The 9,154-nt window shown below is 40.2% G+C and overlaps 1 protein-coding gene across 1 annotated transcript in view; it reads right to left on the reverse strand.

The window, feature by feature from the left end:
- The window catches only part of LOC121660950 (ras GTPase-activating-like protein IQGAP2), a 33,490-nt gene extending 25,048 nt beyond the window's left edge, over positions 1-8,442 (reverse strand). Inside the window, exon 1 of the mRNA XM_042020562.1 lies at positions 8,370-8,442. The gene's annotated coding sequence lies outside the window, so the exon portion shown is untranslated. The remainder of the gene's footprint in view (positions 1-8,369) is intronic.
- Positions 8,443-9,154: the final 712 nt, after the last annotated feature.

Here is a 9,154-nt window from a genome sequence, read left to right on the forward strand (position 1 = left end):
ACAACATCTTCATGATAAATTTTCATCTGGTCAATAGGGCTCATACAGAGGTCTTCCTTGATATATCCATTTCAAAGGAAATAAATCTCGCACAGAAAGGAACTTGGCATCTGTCTCTAACCAAGAGTGCTTCTTGAAGTAAAGCCACTAAGCCTCATTCATTCTGACCCAGAAAAGGCTACTACTATAACTGCTGGGATTTCTCCAGATCTCCACAAGTACCTTGATAGAAGCTGCAATAACCTCAAACAAGTGATTAATACCTAGACAGCAACCTTGGCATCCAGCAGAAAGCTGTTTTCATAAAGTTTCATTATTGTTTTTCCATGTGTTATAACCAGCTTCTGCCTCACTACTGTCTAGTAGTCTCCACTGTATCTCCACTGATATCCGCTGTATCAGGGTTCCCCAGTAAAGGGAAAGCCAAACATCTCCTTTAATTTTTTGAAGTAACCCTTTGGCCCAACCCATGAGCCAGTTGCTCACCTATCACATGATGTGTTTATCCAGCTGTGTGCTGGACATTTTGTCCAGAAGGATCCTGTGAGAGACAGTATCAAAAGTTTTACTGAAATCCAAAAGGATTACATCAAATGGTTTCCCTTGATCACCTAGGTGAGTTACATTGTCATGAATGGAAATCAGGTTTGATAAGCCAGACTTTCCTCTCATGAAGCCATGCGGGCTGTGACCCATGACTGCATTGTCTTTCAGGTGTTTGTCAAAACATCCCAGAATAGTCCACTCCATAAATTTACCAGGCATTGAAGTGAGACTGACAGGCCTGCAGTTATGAGAGTAGTCCTCCTTGCCCTTTCTGAAAACTGGGACAATTTCATCAGCTTCCAGTCAGCTGGCACCTCTCTGGATTTCTAAGGCCACCCAAAAATTGAGAGAGGTTTTGCAATGGACTCAGCCAGCTCTTTGAGAATTCTTAGATGGATCCCATCAGGCCCCATAGCTCTGTAGGGATTCAGCTGTAGCAGCAGATCCCCAGAACCACATATTCTGTAGTTCTAAGTAACACCTACAAATAAGAATAATTGGGCCACAAGTACTAGATTTACACATTTTCTACTTAATCGTATGATGTCTAATCAGCAAGTGATGGGTATGTGGACTTAAGCAAGTGTACTCTTACAGGGAGAATCAGATGAGACCACAACCTAGAAATACTGGATGCTAATTTGATTTCTAGATGTAATGAAAGCCACAGCCAGCACTATTTGTCTACACCGCCCAGCACACTGACTGTATTGTCACTTGCCTTTCCTACATCAAATGCTAAACTGAAATACCAAGTAAATTGCAAGAGCTTCCAAATTCAATGATAAAAGGCAGTAATTGTTCTAATGCCTGGAAACTGTGGAATGAAGATTAACAATGATGAACATCTGGCTACCATCAAATCATACTTTGTGGAGCACAGAAGAGCATTAGCTGAACCAAAAGTATCTAATGTTTCTACCTTCATGCACATCAAATGGAAAAATCCTTGCCATAAAAAGTATCTGCACTGCACATAATAACAAACAGCTGTTCTGAAGCCTAACCAATTCTCTTTTCCAAGAAAGAAAAGTGTCAGCCAGCAAGGAGCGTAGCACAGGAGCTGCAGCTGTGCCATGGCAGCCACTTCCTTTACCAATACTCAGTTGCTGAAGCCAAGAGGAGAAAATCTCTTCCAGGTTGCATCACAACTGCTTCTTCCCTAGGTTGCATCACACCTGCCAGGGTTTGCTCTGAAAGAGGATGAAAGCTATTCAGGTCAGGGAGGCTTAGTCTGTAGCAATCATGATTTGCATGAAAAAGAAACCTCCTGGAAACAGACTACACCCAGGTGTAGACACATGCTTATTAATAAACAAACCAAATGGCTAGGTGGCTTACTTTGACAAATTTTGCACCTCTTAAGCCCAAGTCTGAACATTAAAATAAGAATCAACAGATGTATATCTGTTTTCTGTGTCATTATGCTTGTTCTCATGTAAAAAGCAGCATTATTGAGCTGATAGCATTCTGTTATGGGGTAGGATAGCCTAAAAGGACAAATATTACACAATGATTCCTTTCAAGCACAGCATACTGGCAAACTTCCATCACTTGCAAACAAGAAGTTTGACCTGGGGGGATGAACTTTCATAGAATTTAAGATTTCATTAAAATATGTGGTTAGGGTTTCTCATTACGGCAAAAAAAAAAGTGAATGCAACATAAAAACATCACCAAATTTCTGAGGATGCAGACAAATTGGTACAGTGTTTTAATCATAATTTACTATCTTTGCAAAATCAGGGAGATGATATTGATTCTAAATACTTTTGCTTCTGATGTTCAAGATAAAGACCCACACCTGTTTGGGGCAAAGAAGGGGATGCCAGTAAAGGGTGGGAGCCTATCTGGCAGTCATAAACAGGAAGCAAGTCTCTCAACAGCCTCAAAAGCAAAGGCTGAGGAAGATGCAGTAGTGGGAAGAACTAGGACTGACTGTAAGAGAATTGCAAAAAGGGAGCCAGAAGAAAACTCTGCTTTTTTTTAAACCAAAGTGAGGAGACAGAACAAGAGTTAGAAAATATCTTCGAAACAAAAACTCCGCCAATGACCCGCTTAATGTAAGTGTTTAACACCATGTTTTTAACTCTCACAATTACTATTGCTAATTACCACGTCATCATCAAATATCTTGGTTATACAAACTGTTTAATCTGACATGTTCAGAAGTTGTTTAATCTAGGGATCAGTGACTGTCAGGGCTTAGGCACTCCAAGAAATGCATCACCAAGGATGGGCAGACCTTGTCCCCCTCTCTGTAGGCAAGTCCCCTAACAAATATAGAGCTGTGATCCTCTAATAATCACCATATAGCTAGCATAAATGTGTTGATAGTTATAGCACATCTAAGCTACTTTAAAAGAGCAAGGAACACAGTGTGCTTTAGCAGTTCATTATTAGACGCAAATCATTGTTTACAGCATGAGTATACAGTTTACAGTTCAACATTTGGACGGAGCAGAACAAAGATCTTCTTATCCTTACAGAAGTGAGCACTCAGCACTTCTTCTGAGGGAGGAGCAATGTTTAAACTGTACCTATTCAAAATTTCAAAAATTGCAAAGAATTATCTTTTTAAAAAAAGATAATCATTATGAATATAGCTGTTTATCACATTACTTAAGGTATTACTATCCTACCTGCTGAGAGAGGTCACAACAAAACTATGTCCTGGCAAGTATCAGAAGCCCACCATGGGGCAAGCCTGCTTTACCTGATGGTCCTGAAGGCTGTCAGCTTTCTGCACAACACATCACCACCAGAGTTTTCATCCATCCCTTTCATCACAGCTCCAGCCAGGCTAGACTCCAAAGTTTTCTGCCCACTCCACAACTGCACAGCCTTGCAATCCCATCTATCCACCTCTTGCCTGCGTGCTTAAGGAGGGCAAGAACAGTATTTTCATCCTATGAAGAATCAATCTTCTCATCCAAAAAGCTACCCTCAGTTCCCCATCTCCTTCTTCACTGCTTTTCCAGTTTCTTGGACTGTTTGACTGTGTCCTGTTGGGGGAGGCTCCTGGGAGAAATTTGCAGAGTTTGCTGTGGCTGTTCCTCTTCTGCCTGTATGGGTCACCCCTACTCCCCCACACCATCAATCCCTGTTTGCTTCTGCTCTTCATCTGGTTCCCTTCCTTCAAGCTCACACTTTAATTCTTCTGATGTCATCCTAGTCTAATTTCTGCCATAAAGTCTGTTCATGACTTTGCCAGCTGCTCTTCCCAGGACATACTCTGAGGCTAAAGCAGATGAACAGCAAGACAAACTCTCTTCAAATTCAGGAACAGACTTTACCAGCAGTGGCTAGGGAACTGCACTCCCAAATCTGTCCCCAACATGCAGATCCAGCTGATGGAATGTAAGCACCATTCAAATATCACACTCAGAAAAGCTTTTCATCTTTCCCTTCCCTCTTTCTCTGCTGATGAAACCATTTGGTTGTGGTATAATCAGGGGGGAAATCTGAACATCATCTTAACCTGTTTCTTTTACCAATGCACATCTAAGTATTGCTATTTCCTCATCAAAACCTCATGCTTTGACACACTCAGTGACAGCAATAAAGCATCTGCACCGTACCATGTTCAAAAGTTTTCATTCTCTGCCTGCCTAGCAGAAAGCCATGTGTGCTACAGCAGTGCCATACCTGCTGTGCACTGTCTTTTATATATACTGAGACAGGATATTCACTGTATTCATCCCTAATCTGTTCAAGTAGGTCACTCAGAGTTCAGTGTTGCACACACCACTGAGAAAGTATCTGGAAAACAGTATTTCCCCAAATACTCTGAAAAAGCATGTCAAACACAGAGCTCAATCAATGTGACTACCTATAAAAAACCCCAGATTTAATCAAAGCAATAACTTGCCAAAGTCTGAACCTTGAGGCCCCCTTATCTGTAGACTTAGATCTTCAGTAGCTAGTGAAGCACTTCTAAAATGAGACATAGTGGGAGTGAAAGGAGAGAAATGACAGAAAAAAAGAGATTGGGCCCCTCTGCTCTGGTGGGATCCTAGAGTCTGGAGGGCTGCATTCAGCTCTGGGCAGTCCCAAGGACAGGAAGGACACTGACATGTTGGAGCAAGTCCAGAGGAGGAACACCAAGCTGATTAGAGGAACTGACCACCTCTCCTACAAAGAAATGTTGAGAGTCTTTGGTTTGTTCAGCCTGAAAAAGAGAAGGCTTAGGGATAACCCAATTGTGGCCTTCCAATACCTACAAGGGAGCCAACAAGAAAGATGGAGACAGACTTTTGATGGAAAGATGGACAGTACAGGGGAGAAAAAACTGAAAGAGTAGGTTTAGATTTGATACTAGGAAAAAATTCTTTACTGTGAGGGTGGTGATGCACCAGAACAGGTTGCCCAGAGAAGTTATGGATATCCCATCTCTGGAACTGTTCAAGACCAGATAGGGAGGGGCTTTGAGAACCTGGTTTAGGGAAAGGTGCCCCTGCCCAAGTCAGGGGATTGGAAATTGATGGTCTCTAATGGTCCTTTTTAACCAAACCATTCTCTGATTTCAGGAGCTAGCATCAGATTTGTATTAAAAGTATTTTAGTTCCTACAACACACTCAATCAGTGGTAACAACTTGCCAACTGTAATTCTTACACACCAGAAGAACAGAGCTACTGCTGACTTTAATGGGGCAGGCTCAGAAATGAACATGAAGAAGTTAGATCTTAGAGATGGCATTTTTTAAGTTTTATAAAAAAGATATTAATGGGCTCCTTAGAAACCTGGGTGCATGGCCCTTTACTATTCACATCATGGAAAATTGTCAAACCTGCTGAATATAAACAAGTCAAATAAAACAAAGCTATCAGTCTCCTCTCATATATCGTCTCACATTCCCAGTGAAAGAGGAAGAAAAGGTCTGGATCACTATGAAACACTTACTGAGTGTTTCTTACACAGTTTTGCTCAGGAAAGGGCAGGAGTCCATCTTCAACTCACATGCAGGTATGGCAAATTTATAACTCAAAACACTTCTTCCAGTCTCCAACCTTGAAAATCTACCATAGGACAATAAGCTATTTCACAAGCTGTTAGGTAACTTCTGTAGATCAAGTAATAAGTCTCTGATGCATCTTGACAGGTTCACATCAATTAATAAATTGTAGTTAGAAGTCTTACACCTCTAGGAAAATCCAGCACGGTTCACTTACAGCACCATAAGCCAGCATAGCTAACAGAAGTGAATTACAACAAAGGCTCATTTTTATCACCAGCTCAAGCACTTTTGACCTTTAAAACATGACCTCTATTCAAGGCAGAATTGTACTTTAAATTCATTAAGGATGTATTAAGTCAGTATACTTCATCATGATTTCTGAATGTGTGCCTTGAGAGAAACTTTCCAACAGATGATGCAGGAGGAGAAAAGATGCCTGAGGTTATTCAGTTTTTTGGCTCACTGATCAGACTCCTTGGAGTAATATGGTCATCATGAAAACATTCTGCAAACACTAACTCAATAGTATTTCAATGTTTAAATGTCAAAATTGGATGAAAGCAGTATTGTGCAAAAGCACTAATGACAGTTATTTTAGAAAGTGCTTTATCAGGCATTACCAAAGCTGTACTTCTAAACAAAGCAGTTTTCTTGTTTTACTTGCATGCTCTAATGCTTCCCAGACAGAATTTTTACTAGTAGGCAGACATGTGAAAAGATTCACTGCCTTGAGGTGATACATCCAATTTTACACTAGACACATTCTTATTTTAACAGCAACACTCAAAGAGCTGAACGCTTCACATCAAATATTTTTAGACCTAGTTCAGGTAACAAATTTGCATATGCTTTTCCCAAATCCTTGCTCCACCAGTCATGAGAAAAGTAGGTGTTTCTCTCCTGTAGCAGGAGGAAAACCTCAGTTGCAGATTATTCTTCTGTACCTGCTTCTGCAGCTACAGATGCTCAAGCAAACCCCATGCTACCCCTCCCTGCTCTGTCCCAGCACTGCATGTACCAGCACAATTATCTGATCTGAAACAAATGGCTAAGAGAAGGTGATGACAGAGAAAGGTCAGGAACTTTGTTCACTCGCTTCTTTAAATTAATCTGAGAAGTGGAACACCTATAAAACAACAAGAGCAAGTAGTTCCTTCAGTGCCTTCTTAGCACAGACATCAGCCAAGAGCACATTTTTTTCTTTGAAAAAACGATGGACTGTTTTGCCTGCCTGGGAAAAGCACAAGCTGTCATAGCATTTAATTTACAAAAACTGTTTCTTTCACCTTTACCTTATTCTGTCAGTCTCTTTATTAAAAAAAAAAAGAAGAAGAAGAAAAAAAAGGGGGGGCTGTTTTGGTGTAATGTCTTTAAAAAAAAAAAAAGAGGTGTTAAAAGGAATTTGCTTATTCGTGAAAACTCCCAAATGAACCTCACACTCCCTCTCCCAATTCTTGCCATTCCTGTAAGCAAGAGAAAAAGACTCAGATAAAACCAAAACATGCTACAAATTTCTTATTATGCCTTTTTATTGGCGATGAACCAAAAGCCTTTTGTAGATTATTTTTTCGTAACAGCCACCTGCTTATTCACATCCTATGTCACATGAAAGGCCACACAGCACACTCAGCACTAATTACTAATCTAATCATGTTATCAAAGTACCAGCTAAGCAGGATCTTCAGAGAAGATACAATTCCTCTGGTGACACCCAGTTCAGACAGCACAGAAACATAATAACCATGGAGTCCTGTGAACTCTGCCCTGAGACAGTGCCTTCTTTTGAAACCCGTGATCTTGACATCGATGTAAATCAGAAGCTGTGCATGTGTGTTTTCTCTTTGACCGTGCTGGAAATGAATGGATTGCTGAAAATTCTGCACTGCAGTGTAGGTATCAATGCTTTTAAGAAGCCTGTAAAGCAATGGCAGAGTTCAGCCCTTGTCTTTAGGTTTTGAAACCTAAAGACAAGCCACAAGAAAGTGAAAGTGCTTAGAGATGAAGAGATCAAATTCTTTCTGCACTAAGGCAGAATCTAAACAAAAAATGCATGAAGTATAATCTTTTGCTGACATACAGATTTTGACTTTACTTGCTGAAAGCAGAACAAATACAAATAACAGTTCTGCTGACCCCAGTGAATGTTCAGTACATAAGGAGCCCTTTACAGATTTCAGAGGAGATCTCAATTCAGCTACTGCAGTGTACTGCCTCTTCCTTGGCATCTCGGGTTATTAAAGGTCAGTCTTGTTAAATCCTCCAGTTACCCCTGCTCTCCTAGTCTTTTTTTGCACTGTAACGCAGAAATTCAAACTTTTGTTAGACATCTTTACAAAGGTCTGAAAATGCTGTTTAACATGGGGTTTGTTATTATGGTCATTATTGCATTATATCATTTTTGTTATTATCATCATCACTGTTATTTTCATCATCATCATGATTATAATTACTAAAAGGTTTTTCACCCATAGGGTGGTCGGGCACTGCAACAGACCCCCCAGGGTATTGGCCACAACACCAATCCTGACAGAGCTCAAGAAGTATTTGAATGACACTCTCAGGCACATGGTGTGATTTTTGGGGTTGTTGTGAGCAGGGCCAGGAGTTGGACTTTGATGCTCCTTGTGGGTCCCTTCCAGCTCAGGATACTCCGTGATTTCCTAAGAAGCAAAATAACTGCTGTTGACATTGAAAATACCATTGCAATCTCAGCCAGTAACCACCACAGCAAATGAGTTACTCCCTGCAAGTTTCAAGCACTGAAAACTGAAGCAGACACCATTTTTTCTTACTTATATTATTCTCTAACAATAAAGAAACACAAGATGCTACAAAAATAATGAGAAGCCTCCCTATACGCCTACCTTGTCCTCAACGGAGTAGGAGTGCATAAGCTCACAAATAAACAACACTTCTGGGATAAATTCTGTTCTCTTCTATTGCTTCTCAATCAGAAAAACAGTATGTGCTACTAACCGTCATGTGATACCACTTTGACCCTGAGGAAGTGGAGAAAATGTTGAAATTGGAATCACAACAAAACTATATTTACTTAGGAAAGACAGATCAAGGTCTCTCTCTGTTGAGACAGAAAGCAGCAGGAATATTAAAAAATACATTCAGCTTTATACACTGAAAATAAAAATATGCCAATACCATTCAATACTTTACCTTGCATTTACCAAGACTTCAAGTGTAAACTCTCCCCAGAATAGATAGCAGACATCCCATATTAAGTATTACGCTAATCACAAGGTTAGATCAGGGCTCTTGTGGGAAGAAAAAAAAATGGAAAAGAGGCATGAACAAAGGATTTGAAAATACTGTAAAAGCATGCTATTAAAAATTCAAAAACCTGCAAACACATCTCTTTCAATGCCATCAGTACTTCAGAAAAAAAAACCCAAAAAACAAACCATAATTTTTCCCCCTCTCCCAATAGCTTATGATCAATGTTAAGTGGAATTTTTGTTTTTGAAAACAGTTGAAGATGGTGTGCCTCAAAAGTTACTGGGTGGATCAAGTCAACGCTTCCCTATTCTGTAGATGTTGAACAGAAAAATGGGAAGCCCTAAAACCCAACTTCAGTCACAAATCACATTGAACTCTGTTCCAGCTAAGAGATTGCCAGACCAAGGCCTGGCACTCC

This window comes from Corvus kubaryi, unplaced genomic scaffold (genome assembly GCF_017639235.1).
Source record: "Corvus kubaryi isolate FWS band 111438036 unplaced genomic scaffold, C.kubaryi_AGA036_p1.0 37017, whole genome shotgun sequence".
NCBI classification, from domain to species: domain Eukaryota; kingdom Metazoa; phylum Chordata; class Aves; order Passeriformes; family Corvidae; genus Corvus; species Corvus kubaryi.